Source organism: Ictidomys tridecemlineatus, chromosome 1 (genome assembly GCF_052094955.1).
Source record: "Ictidomys tridecemlineatus isolate mIctTri1 chromosome 1, mIctTri1.hap1, whole genome shotgun sequence".
NCBI classification, from domain to species: domain Eukaryota; kingdom Metazoa; phylum Chordata; class Mammalia; order Rodentia; family Sciuridae; genus Ictidomys; species Ictidomys tridecemlineatus.
The window spans coordinates 70974999-70987512 of record NC_135477.1 but is presented as its reverse complement, the minus strand read 5'-3'; the positions used below and the strand labels follow the sequence as shown (position 1 = coordinate 70987512).

Genomic DNA, 12514 nt, shown 5'->3' with positions numbered 1-12514 from the left:
GTCTCCAAGGTCTATAGATCCCAGGAGTTGAGGAGCCTGTGAGTGCAGGAAAGTCAAGCACCTGGTGAAAGGAGAGTTGGCCTCTTTTCCCTCCTTCTGCCCTGGCCCAGTGGGAAAGGTGGAGCCTTCTTCCTTACTGGCCCTGCCTTCCCTGGTCAGCACCCTGTCCCTAGGACGCCTAGTCCTCTGGACATTATTACCTGTTTTTTTTATCTCGGTCGTCAACGCCAGCTTCTCCATGGGTCAAGATGTGGTTCACTTTGTCTACATATCCCTCTCGGGCCGCTCTGTGGATTCTCGTGTTCGCTTTATAGCGAAAGCCCAGTTTCCACAGGCTCCTCATGAATGAGCTCTCGGTTCTGACAAACTTAGAGGCCATGACCAGGCCTCACAGGCCCCAGCCTTGTATTCTGGGGCTTTTCAAGACTTTTTTCTCAGTCAAAGAATAAACAACTTAGTCCCACCAGGTACCTAGTTGTGGCTGAGCCACTCAATACTCAGGTAGCAGCTAATAAATGAAGAAAGGTTACCAAGCAACCCTATGTAACAGAGACAGGAGTGGGCTCAGGCAGCTTCAAGAGCCACGCCCATCTTGGAACTCTGTGCTAAGGGCTGAAGTTATCCTGTGGCTGGAGTGGCCGACCAGGTTAGGTGCTTGCTGACTGCACAGAATCAAGAAACCCCCGCCCACTGCGTGATGGCCAGCACCTGAGTGGCCAGCAAAATCAAGAGCCTCTGGAAGCTCCACCATCTGTCTCAGTCAGCACTGGGCCCTTCCACCCAGAAGTTGGTGGAGGTCTTGGAAGATGAACCTCCCAGTTCTTTTTCCAGTACTGCCACACCCAGAGAAACATAGACGTAAAGCTGAAGATTGGTGGGCATTTTCTAAAGGTCTCCAATTCTGGTGAAATCCAAACAATCAAGACTCAATAAGAAATTTTTCCACTTTGGCCTGGATTGTTACATACAGCACTAATATCAATTTTGATCTTACATGCTACTTTTTATTTTGAATCAATACATGTTCATCTTTTATCAAATTACACCCTCATCAATATTTGATTATATTCTTGTAATGTTTTAAAGATTCACTGGAAACCATTCTATTTTTGTTTTCCTAGGTCATATGTACACTTGCTCCTCTTAGTCCCACTTTCCCCTCTACCATTATCTGCTACTAACACAAATTCCTCCAGCCATCTTTTCTTTTCAACTTGGTTTGTATTATTCATTTCTATTTTCTCTCTCTCTCTCTCTTTCTTTCTTTCCCTTTAATCTCTACTCTTCATGTACTACATTATCTGACAGTAATTTTATTATCTGTAATAACTCATTTCCCAACCTACTCCAGAGTGTTACCACAATTTTATACCCAGAGTATGAGAAGAGTTGAAAATTTTTTCATCAAGTCCCACTTGACCTAAAGTTTATTAGTGTGTGAAGTTTGCTCTGAAGGTACTAAGGTTTAGTATCTTCTTTCAGTGATGCTGAGTTTGGGAATAAAGATGAACATGTTGAATGGGAGTACCAATACCAGGATATTCACCCAGCCCAGGGAACTTACACAAAGAAGCTCACTAAATTGTCTCTTGTTTACAAGTATAAGTAATAACCAGGTTTGGAACCTCATGGCTGTAATCCCAGGAGCTCAGGAGGTTTTTGCAGAAGGACCATAAGTTCAAGGCCAACCTGAGCAACACTGTGAAGTGCTAGGCAACTTAGGGAGACTCTGTCTCAAAATAAAAAAAAATAAATGGACTGGGGATGAGGCTCACTGGTTAAGCTCCTGGGTTCAATCCTTGGTACAAAAAAACAATAGTAAAGGTAATCATCCTCTCAGAAGTTGGGTACACACAGAAATAATATGAAAAAGCATGTAAACCTACCACCCCAAACAATCCACAACACTTCAACAACTGATCCCATTGACACCACAGTGCAGAAAATATTGAGAATTTAGAAAGTTCATAGTTAAAATGTTCAGTGAACTAAAAGAAGATGTAAGGGTTTTAAAAATACAGGAGGTAAAAGATGATTTCAAGAAAGAGATAGATATTCTGAAAAAGGACCAAAGAGAAATCCTGGAAAGATTCAGACAATCAAATTAAAAATTAAGTGGAAAACGTCACCAATAAATGAGACCACTTTAAAGACAGATTCTCAGGTCTTGAAGACAAAGAATATTGTCAACAGTAAAACAAAGAATATTGTCAACAGTAAAGATGTTAAATAACCATAATACTCAAGAAATGTGAGATAACAAAGGTAAAAATCATTGTGATAGATGAAGGCATCAAAATACAAAATATAGGAAGCAGGCTAGAGTTTTGTTTGGCTGCTCAATAAGAACTCCTGGATGGGAGATGTCTCCAAGGTCTATAGATCCCAGGAGTTGAGGAGCCTGTGAGCGCAGGAAAATCAAGCACCTGGTGAAAGGAGAGTTGGCCTCTTTTCCCTCCTTCTGCCCTGGCCCAGTGGGAAAGGTGGAGCCTTCTTCCTTACTGGCCCTGCCTTCCCTGGTCAGCACCCTGTCCCTAGGACGCCTAGTCCTCTGGACATTATTACCTGTTTTTTTTATCTCGGTCGTCAACGCCAGCTTCTCCATGAGTCAAGATGTGGTTCACTTTGTCTACATATCCCTCTCGGGCCGCTCTGTGGATTCTCGTGTTCGCTTTATAGCGAAAGCCCAGTTTCCACAGGCTCCTCATGAATGAGCTCTCGGTTCTGACAAACTTAGAGGCCATGACCAGGCCTCACAGGCCCCAGCCTTGTATTCTGGGGCTTTTCAAGACTTTTTTCTCAGTCAAAGAATAAACAACTTAGTCCCACCAGGTACCTAGTTGTGGCTGAGCCACTCAATACTCAGGGAGCAGCTAATAAATGAAGAGAGGTTGCCAAGCAACCCTATGTAACAGCTGCTGAGTTCTTTCTCTCTCTCATCCCTGGCCATGGGGTGAACATACTTTCTCTACCATAATCTTCTACCATGATGCTTTGCCTCACTAAAAGTACAGAAGCAAGCACAAAAGCAACTGGACCAAGCAGCCATAGACTTCAAAACTGTGAACCACAATAAACCTTTCCTTTTTTTATATGTTGTTGGTTTTTTTTCAGGGATTTTGTTATACTAATAGGAAACTGACTAACCCAGAAGAAGAGCTAGAAGAAATTTAGTTCAGAATTGAGTGAATTATGCTTCATAATATATATTGTTCCATCCCTTCTATACTATCCCAGTCGATTACTGGAACATGCTCATTTATCTACAAGATACCCATCCTCTTCCCAGATTTTCTCATCTTTTTTCCCCACCCATGTCCCATAAAAGTGGTGGAAACAGAGTTCCTCTACTTGGAGTGACTGGCTGTGAAATAAAGCTAAGGGGAAAAAATGGTGGGGAAAAATCACCACAAGATACAACATTGAAAGTAATTTTGAAAGGTGAGGCAGGACGGCTCTACAACCTTAGGGGTTGAGCTTCAACACTGTAAAAAGAGAAAGTGAGAGCCCATGTTTGGTTTATTCATATGGGGGCAACATCAAAGATTTTTCAGTAGAATGTTCTTTTGCCAAATAAGGTAGGAGGTGAGCTGTCCAGGCCCAAGGGGTTACACCCAATTCCAGAGCTAGGAGAGCAGATTTCCTAGCCCAGCAAAGACTGAGGTCACAGCATTGTGTAATCCATTAAGTGGGAGGAGCCATAAAATGACTTGCAATGCCAAACCAAAATCTCCTTTGCTCAAGTCCCATGAAGATGCTAAATAGCTCAGGAGTGGCTTCCCACACCTTCGTCTTGTTTTTTATTTTAATTGTATGGCGCTTATGTATTTAAATTGGAAACTTGTGTGCCCTTGAGAACATCTTCTTGTTCATCACTTCATATTCAATCAATTCTCAGTGTAGGTCAGCTTTTCACCATTAGGACTCTCTTCTAATCTTTCTCCACACTGTAGTCAGAACAAACCTTATAAAATTCAAATGTTATCATCTCTTTCCTTCTGGAATGCCTACAAAGACCTGTGGGAAAATCCCCAAAGTTTTTCACACAGTTGACAAGTCCTATTATCAATCAGTGCAAGCCTCCTCTCCTATCACAGAAATCTCACACTGTGAACTGGGCAGACTGAATAGTGTTACCATTGGGAAGTCAGCCCACTCTTTCTCACCTTCAAACCATTGCACAGGCTATTCACATTGTGAAACTTGGACAAAGTTCTAAGGGAAGCTTGGATGGTCTTTGCAACACTCACAGATTTCTAAGACTCCTTTTGAAAAACTTTTTTTCTTTTGAAATCATTTTAGTCTAACTTAGCAGTTCAAAGAATCATAAAGAAAATTACCATGTGCCTTTCAATCATCATCGTTCACTAATGAATGTCAGGATCTAACATACCATAGTACAAGTATTCAAACCAGGAAATTGATTAATACAACAGTAAGATACAGATGCTGTTTGGATTTAGCGGTTATTTATCTAGATACTTTTCTTTTTCTTCAGGTTCAGCTCTCTGAAAATTCTTTTTTGTAAACGTAAGCTTTTGTAACTACCAAGATACAGAATAGTTTCATCACCCCCAATAAAACTTCCCACTAGAAATCTTTATAGTTATACTATGCTTCTATTCCTATCAAGAACTTGTTTGTTCTCTATGACTATAGATATGTCTTTCAAGAATGTTTTATATGAATAATCATATACCTTGTAAACATTTGAGATTAAATTTGTTTTGCTCAACATAATATTCTTGAGATTAATCCTAGTTATTACATGAGTCAATAGTCTGTTCCTTTTTTCCCTGTGCTTTCAATCATATTATGTACCACATTTTATCCATTTACATGTTGAAAATAATTTAGTTAGTTTGAGAATTTTTAGTCATTGAAACTGAACTTTCCAAAATGTGAAATAAACCTATGGTGAAATGCTATTGAGCTTCAAAAATGAATGAAATTATAATACATGCTGCAACATGGATGAAACAAAGATATTCTGCTAAAGAAATAAGTCAGGAACAAAATGAAACTCGTTGCATGGTTTCAAGTATATGAGATGCCTAGAAAATTTAAATTCATGTAGACAGAGGGTAGGAAGTGGTTACCAGCAGTTGGATGGGGTTGGAAATGGACAGTTACTATTCAAATGGGAAAAGAGTTTCAGTTTGTGATGATGAGATTTTCTGAAGATAGAAAATAGTTATGGTTGCTCAACAGTCTGCATGTTCTTGCTGCCACTGAGTTGTACATTTAATAATGGACAAAATGTTAAAGTTTGACATAAAAACAGAAAAATAAATGACTATTATATGACACAGTATAAGTGTGAATGAAATGTAAGTATATCTACATGTAAATATGAAAGAAAATAATACAAGCTAAGAGGACAGAGAGGCTGGGTAGGACTAGTTTATGTAAGATTAGACAGGAATCTCTGAGATACACGCATTTTAAGAGAATGGAAAGAGCCAGCCTGCCATGCACTGAAGGGAGGGCTTTTACAGGCAGGGAGATGTCAAGTGTGGAGCCTGAGGCAGAAACCTTTGTCCAATGACAGCAAGAGGTCTGCCATGCCTTCACAGATAATGTATGTGCATATGTGCATACTTGTGTGTACAGCTGGTGTGCAAGAGAATGAGTTTACATTCATGGGTATCTGTATTTTTCTCTATTAGAGACAAGGACCTTGACATGGCTAACCTGTCAACTGTGCTCGTGGTAACTCTTCAGTGAGAACTGGCAAAAGAGTTGACAAAGGAAGGATTGTGCTTTATTAAAGCAGAGAGCCACCTAGTGTTGTGTTGGAGTCCCCAGGGAATGCTCTTTAGGTGAGTCTAATGTCTCCTAGAAAGAGTTGTTTATTAATCTGAGGTTAAAGGCCAGGTCCAGCCCATCCCTTTTCACAAGGTTTGTTGCTAAGCCCAGCCTCCTTTCTTTTTCTGAGGCATCTGCCAGTCCCAAGCTGAAGGGCCAGTTTTTTGTTGTTGTTGTTGTTGCTGAAATCCTGCTGTGCAGAAGCCTCATAGTAAGTCTTTATGTTGATATGCATTCCTTGATCAAGAGTCTAGGGGTTCAACTTGACTCTAGAGACCTGGAGGAGGCTTTCAACAGGTAATGGGCAGAGGCACAAGCAGACAGAAATCATATTGGGGAAAACCACACCATCAAGTTTCCTTAATTATCTATTGCAAAGGAGACTGCCTCTGTTTTCAAAGAGAGCCATGGAGCATTACTTCCATGGGATTGGGTAGCTAAGCATTCCCAGCAAGGAACAACTGGAAAAAAGCTTTGGAAGACAGAGATTTTGAAAAAGGAGAAAGAGGCAGTTTGTATAATTGCCAAAGGTTCTGACTCAGAAAATACAGGGAAACATGATGTTAAGTAGAGAGGGATCTAACACTGTGCTTGGGCAAAGGTATTGAGAAGTTTCTAGTGGGATATTTTGTTGTGGGAGACAAAACACCAATCAAAAGCATAATCAAAAGTTATTTCTGGGGTAGGTTAGTGACTAGTAGATGAGTTGATCTGAGACTGGGACCTAACTCTTCCTCTTTGTATTACTGTCTGCAACTTAGTGCCTGGAACTGAATAAATGAGAGTTAAGTGGCTCTGGAGGGAAATCATCTGCACAGATATGAAACTGGGGTTTGGGTTGCAGATGGCACAAAGGGAGGTGGGTGGAGAGAGGGAGCTTCTTCAGATACCTGGTTCTCCTGCCTTCCCACCTCTTAAGCCAACAGGCAGGAGTGAGTGGAGATAGGTAGTGGTTTTGCTCTCACAGCCACAGAAAGCATATTCCCTGTCTTCTAGCAGCAGCAACACCAGAAGTCTGGGTTCTAGTGGTGTCCTCAAAGGACCCTGCTGCATGTCACTGTGCTGACTTTTGTTAAAATACTAATCAACAATGTTTCAAGGAAGGTTTCCTTTTCTACATACTCAATCTAGAGGCCAGAAAAGGGTCACCCACTAATTCTTTGCCTGTGCCTAAGTTTCAGGACAAAGGGCATGTGTGGCAACTACCATTCTTTCTCCTTCTTCTGAGTCTGTTGACATCAGATACTGTAACCAATGAGGAAGTCCAAAAGACCTGCCCTGTGATGGCCTGTATTCCTCCAGGCATGAATGATTTCCCAGGCAAAGATGGACATGATGGAGCCAAGGGAGAAAAGGGAGGACCAGGTACCCATTGTGACTGTTTACCTTCCAGATATAACTGGCTGGGGAAACAGGAGGAATTTCCTATCTAGGCAGATTAAGTTTTTCTTTACTATATAATATAACTCAAATCAGAGATGCATCTCCTGTCCTCTGCCATTTCAGACTTCCACCCATCATTTTGTGACATATGTTGTCTTGCCTGTCCAGGAAAGCATCTTTCAGGGTAGGCTCCCCCTTGGAACACAGGAGGATTATTTCTTCTCTGAGTCATTGGAATAAGGGGTTCAGAGGTTGGCCCTGAGTCAATGTCTCCTTTCTCTGGGAAAGGATTCCACAACAAGTTCTTGGTAAAAGAAAGCAAAAACACAGATAATGAGTCATGTTTTCTTTATCTTCCAACAGGTCAAGGGCTCAGAGGCTTGCAAGGCCCACCTGGAAAGTTAGGACCTGCAGGCCCCCCAGATCCCCCTGGATCAAAAGGGGAAGTGGGTAAAAAGGGAGACCCTGGAACATCTCCAGGTAAGATCCATCTAGAGAAGATTGAATTAAAGGTGCTCAGAGTTCTGGAACCCAAAATATCAGGTGGGAGGTGTCCTTTTACTGACACTTTAAGGGAAGAGGCCTGACTCTGCTTCTTGTCCCAAGGCCCCCTCAGCCCACTCTAGGTTACTTGGAGCCTTGAGGCATTGCCACCAATGCCTAAGCCCAGATTTACTAATCTCTCAGGGCTGCTTTCTCACCAAGTATACCCTGGGCCCAGAGAGAGAAAGTAGGACAACTGAGTGTGGACTTAATATGTCTTTTGTCCCATGAAAGTATATCCATGTCATGGCAGTTATCTCTTCATAAGAAATCAAACCAAACCTTAGTGGGTTCAAAACACAACCAGTTATTTAAATACAATTTTGTGGGTCAGCCACAGAAATTCTGGTTTTAGCTGATCTCAGTCTATGGTCAACTGATGGATGGTCCATGGTTTTATTCATATGTAGGTGTTAGCTGGATTGATGAGATTAATTGAGCCACGGACCTCTTATCTGACAAGCCAGCCAGGACTTGTTCAAATAGCAGAAATTTTAAGATTCCAAGTTGTAGAAAGAATAGAATTTTCAAGGCCTCCTGATGCTCACAACACATACATTACCATTTCTGCCACACTGTATTGGTCCTAATAAGTCACAAATGTGACCTAGTTTCAAAGAGCGTCAAAATAGCCTTTATTATTTTTTATGATAGAAGCTACTATTTTTGTCATCAATGAAACACAACTTGCCTCAGAATCTCCTTACTCAAATAATAAAAATTCCTTTAAAGGTTTTTTTTTGCCTTTGAGGTTTGTTTTAGCAATTTATTGGGGGAAAAATGTAGTGAAGAGCTTTGGCTGCAGATTTCTGTCATGTGAGGTAACCAGGGAGTGCATGTGTGCATGGGTGTATAAAGGTGTCTTTAGAACAGTCATCAGATGGAGACTGGTGTTTCGGACTGTGTGGAAATGGAGGTATTTTTCTTCTTTTTGCTTCTTAATACTTTTCATCTTCCTTCAATGTTCATACATCAATGTAAAAGAAACTATTTTTAAAAAGGTACCCACCCCTTATGTGTACAGTTCTGGGACTCCTTCTCAACAATGCCCCTTTGTTCTGTTTTTATTTTCTAGCATGTGACACTAGCAGAGCTGCTTCTGAAAGAGCAGCTCTCAAAGCAGAATTGGAAAGCATCAAAACGTGTAAGTTTTCTCTCTTGTTCTTTAAGCACCTTAAAGTGAGGGACTGGTGAAAGTCAGTAAATATTTATCTAATATATATAATTTTCTAGTACCTGGGTAGACATTTCTTTTATTCTGGTATCATGAAGTCCTCACAAGCCCCCTCAAGTAGACATGAAGGCAAAAGGAATTTAAATTTCTCGCTCAAATGCTCAATAGAACTTGTAAGTGGTAAAATTGGTTTATCAACTGAAGTCAGTTGAACTTAGGAGACTCTAATCCTGGACTCTGATCTTTCCTCACTGGAAATGGTATCTATGCCCCTTAGTTATGCTGGTTTCTAGACTTGGCAATGGGACCAAACTTGTTCTTTCTGACTAGGGCCATATATGCTGAGACGTTTCTGTTTAGTCTCCAGTTAATGGTGTGGTAGAATTCAGAATTCCAAGTTATATGTGTTCTAGACTTCTGATCCAGTGTGCCAGGGTGTCCCTTCCTTTCAAGGTTGTGAGAATTAACAAAAACAGAATATACTAGTTTAGTTTGAATTAAATTTATTTTATCTGACAAGTCTACTGTGGAAACCTTTACTCCTAAACATACAGCGGGCAGGAGTTTAAAACAAGCTAGTTTAATCTACTTTTTCCCATTTTAGTGCTATTGTTGTCTGTCACCAAAAAAGTTGGAAAAAAGTTCTTCTGGAACAGTGGCGAAACAAGAAATTTTGACAACGCTAAGGCTCTGTGTGCCCAATTCCAAGCCTCCATGGCCACCCCCTTGAACACTGAAGAGAATCAGGTGATCCAGAGTTTGGTCAAAGACAGATAAGGAGAATGAAGGCCAGTTTGTAGATATGGCAGGAAGGAGAGTGACCTACAGAAACTGGAACAAGGGTGAGCCCAACAACGCTGGCTCAGGGGAACACTGTGTGCAGGTGCTGTTGGATGGCATCTGGAATGATGCCACCTGCTCCTCCTCTTTTTTGGCAGTCTGCGAGTTCCCTGCCTGAGACCACGTGCCCCTCAGCTCCCCATGTGTCTTTACTGCACCCCGAAGACCTACAGTCTGCTCTGAAGATGAAGACATCAATTTCCCACACCTTGTCAGGAGTTGCTCCTTTTTTGGAGCATTGCAGAAAATGAGGAGAAGGGATTGAATGATGGGATGGGGAGGGGAGAAATGAGAAGAGGCTGATAATGGAGCAACACAGAATTCTGTTTCAGTCCAAAACACTAATAATGAACACTAACAACAACATAACGGTGATAGTTTTAGGAGTTGCATGGTAATATTAATAATATATTTTAAACGTTCACTTTGAGCAAGGTGCTACATTTTTTTATCTTTCAATGATTATCTCATGTAATTAAGTTATGATATTTTTGTGTAGTACTTACTTGTTCAGGTACAAAAATAAGATGAGTTCACTTTTCCACTTACTACAAATGCATTGTGTGCTCTGTTGTGCTCTCTTTTCTCTCTGGGTGGAGGGTTTCCAGGGTAACAAATCTCCATAGTATTCTCTTCCATGGCTTCTCAGCCAGTCTCAAATATCAAGACGACTTATATGTAGCTCTATTTCTGAATTCTAGTTCCCTTTAAATGAGATACTAACTAGGTAAAGAACATAAATCTCAACTGAGCAGATTAATGAGTGCATACACACACACACACACACACATATATATATATATGTAGCCATCTTCTAGGTTAAGCTATGGGACAATTTTAGTGCCCTAGAAGCCCCTTTACAACTCCTCCTAGTTGGTATTCCAAAGTTAAATACTATCCTAACCCTACCATCGTACATGAATTTTATTTGTTATGATACACAGGCAACCATCCTGTATGTTCTGTTTTATATCTTGTTCTTTATTCACTAGCTGTGGGACTTTTCCACTGTTACATGTAGCAAAAGTTTGCTTTCATTTCTATGCAGAATTGCATTATATTTATGTACCTCAGTTTACCTCTTTTATTATTAATGGATACTTGGCTTATAAATTTTGGCCAATAAGAAAAAATCCTCATGAGCATTTCTGTGTGTGTTTTAGTATGCATGGCTTACAAATTTCTCTTGGCTTTCTACTCATGGCAGAGTCAGCAGGTCACAGGGCAAGTACTCATATAGTTTCAGTAGACACTGTAGTTTTCCAAAGTGTCCATACAAACTTACACTCCCATCAGCAAACTGTCTCGATCCTAGGTACCCCACATACTTGTGAAGAGGTGGCACTTTCAGTTCTTGTGATTTCAGCCATTCTTGTGAATGCAAAGTTTTACCTTTTACCTCCCTCTGGCTTGAATCTCTTTTCCCAGTAGAAAAATTTTCATATGCTAATCAGATGTTTGGACATCTTCTCTTGTGAGATATCTATTAGATTCAATTGTGTGTTTCTTTAGAGAATATTTTTTAAATTCATAAAAATATCGTTTACTTTTACATTCAAAATATATTTTTTGTTTATGTATACCACAGATATTTTTCCAGTATTTTTCTTACTTCCATTGTTGACTTTTGATGAAAATAATTTCTTAAATTTAAGAAAATCTCATTTACTCATATTTTCTTTCAAAGTTGTGCTTTTTGTGCTTAATTTAAGAAATCATTGCTTGTTCTCAAATCATGAAGATATTCTTCTATATGTTTTCTTTGAAAGCTATATTGCTAAACCTTCTGCATGTCTTTAGTTTGTACCTACTTGATACAGCGCTAATTTGCTTGAAAACCATGTTCCCTCCCTTAATGAGAGTAGTTCATTTTTGCACATCAGCTAACTATGTGTGGGTCTGTTTCTGGACTTTCTATTCTATTATCCTATTCTATTCTTCCAGTCTGTGTGTTGATTATTTTGCCAAACACCACACTATCTTAATTACTGTGCAAATGTAGTAGGAACTGGCATGTGGCTGTGGAAGCTTCCCAGCCTTTTTCTTCTGTTAGCTAAAAAAATTTAAGATAATTTTTGAGTAGCTCCTCAACTTCTACAAAAACATGATGATGTTTTCATTAGATCTGCATTAATCCTACCAATTTACTTAGGCAGATTTGACAATTTACTACTGAATTTCCAATGATCATAGTGTATTTCTTCATTTAACTAGGATATCCTACAATTTTCTTGGTATATTTTAAAGATTTTAGCTTAGTGATTTCACATATTTTGTTTTGGTGGATGAAAGGTTTTTAAAAATAATGTATTCTTCATAATTATTTTCTACTGTTGCACATAGAAATATAAGTGATTTTGTATATGATCCTATTATATTTAGTAATCTCAAGGTGTTTATTTTTAAAATTCTACTAAAGTGCTATAATCACCCAATAAATACATTGTGACTATTATTATTTTATAGTAACATTATCTATTGATCAATTATGAATAATATTTTGTTTTTATTTATTACTTCTCTGATGTTTTTGTTTTTTTCAATATAGATTTTGATTTCTGACATATAATATTTTACACCTCCTTGAATAACTTCTGGTAACATTTCTTACAGGGAAAGTATTCTAGCAACAAATTCTGAGAGTTTTTATTTGTTTTTTAAAATCTTCACATTTGCTAGACTTTTGCAGAGTAATTTCACTGGATATAGAAGTCTACGTTGGTAGTTTTCTATCTTTTAAATTTATGTATTTTGCTTCACTCTTTT

The 12514-nt window shown here is 39.3% G+C and overlaps 1 pseudogene; it reads left to right on the top strand.

Annotated features, from left to right (window-relative positions):
• The first annotated feature begins 6037 nt into the window (after window positions 1-6037).
• On the top strand, window positions 6038-9866 carry LOC101959774 (mannose-binding protein C-like; annotated as a pseudogene).
• Window positions 9867-12514: the final 2648 nt, after the last annotated feature.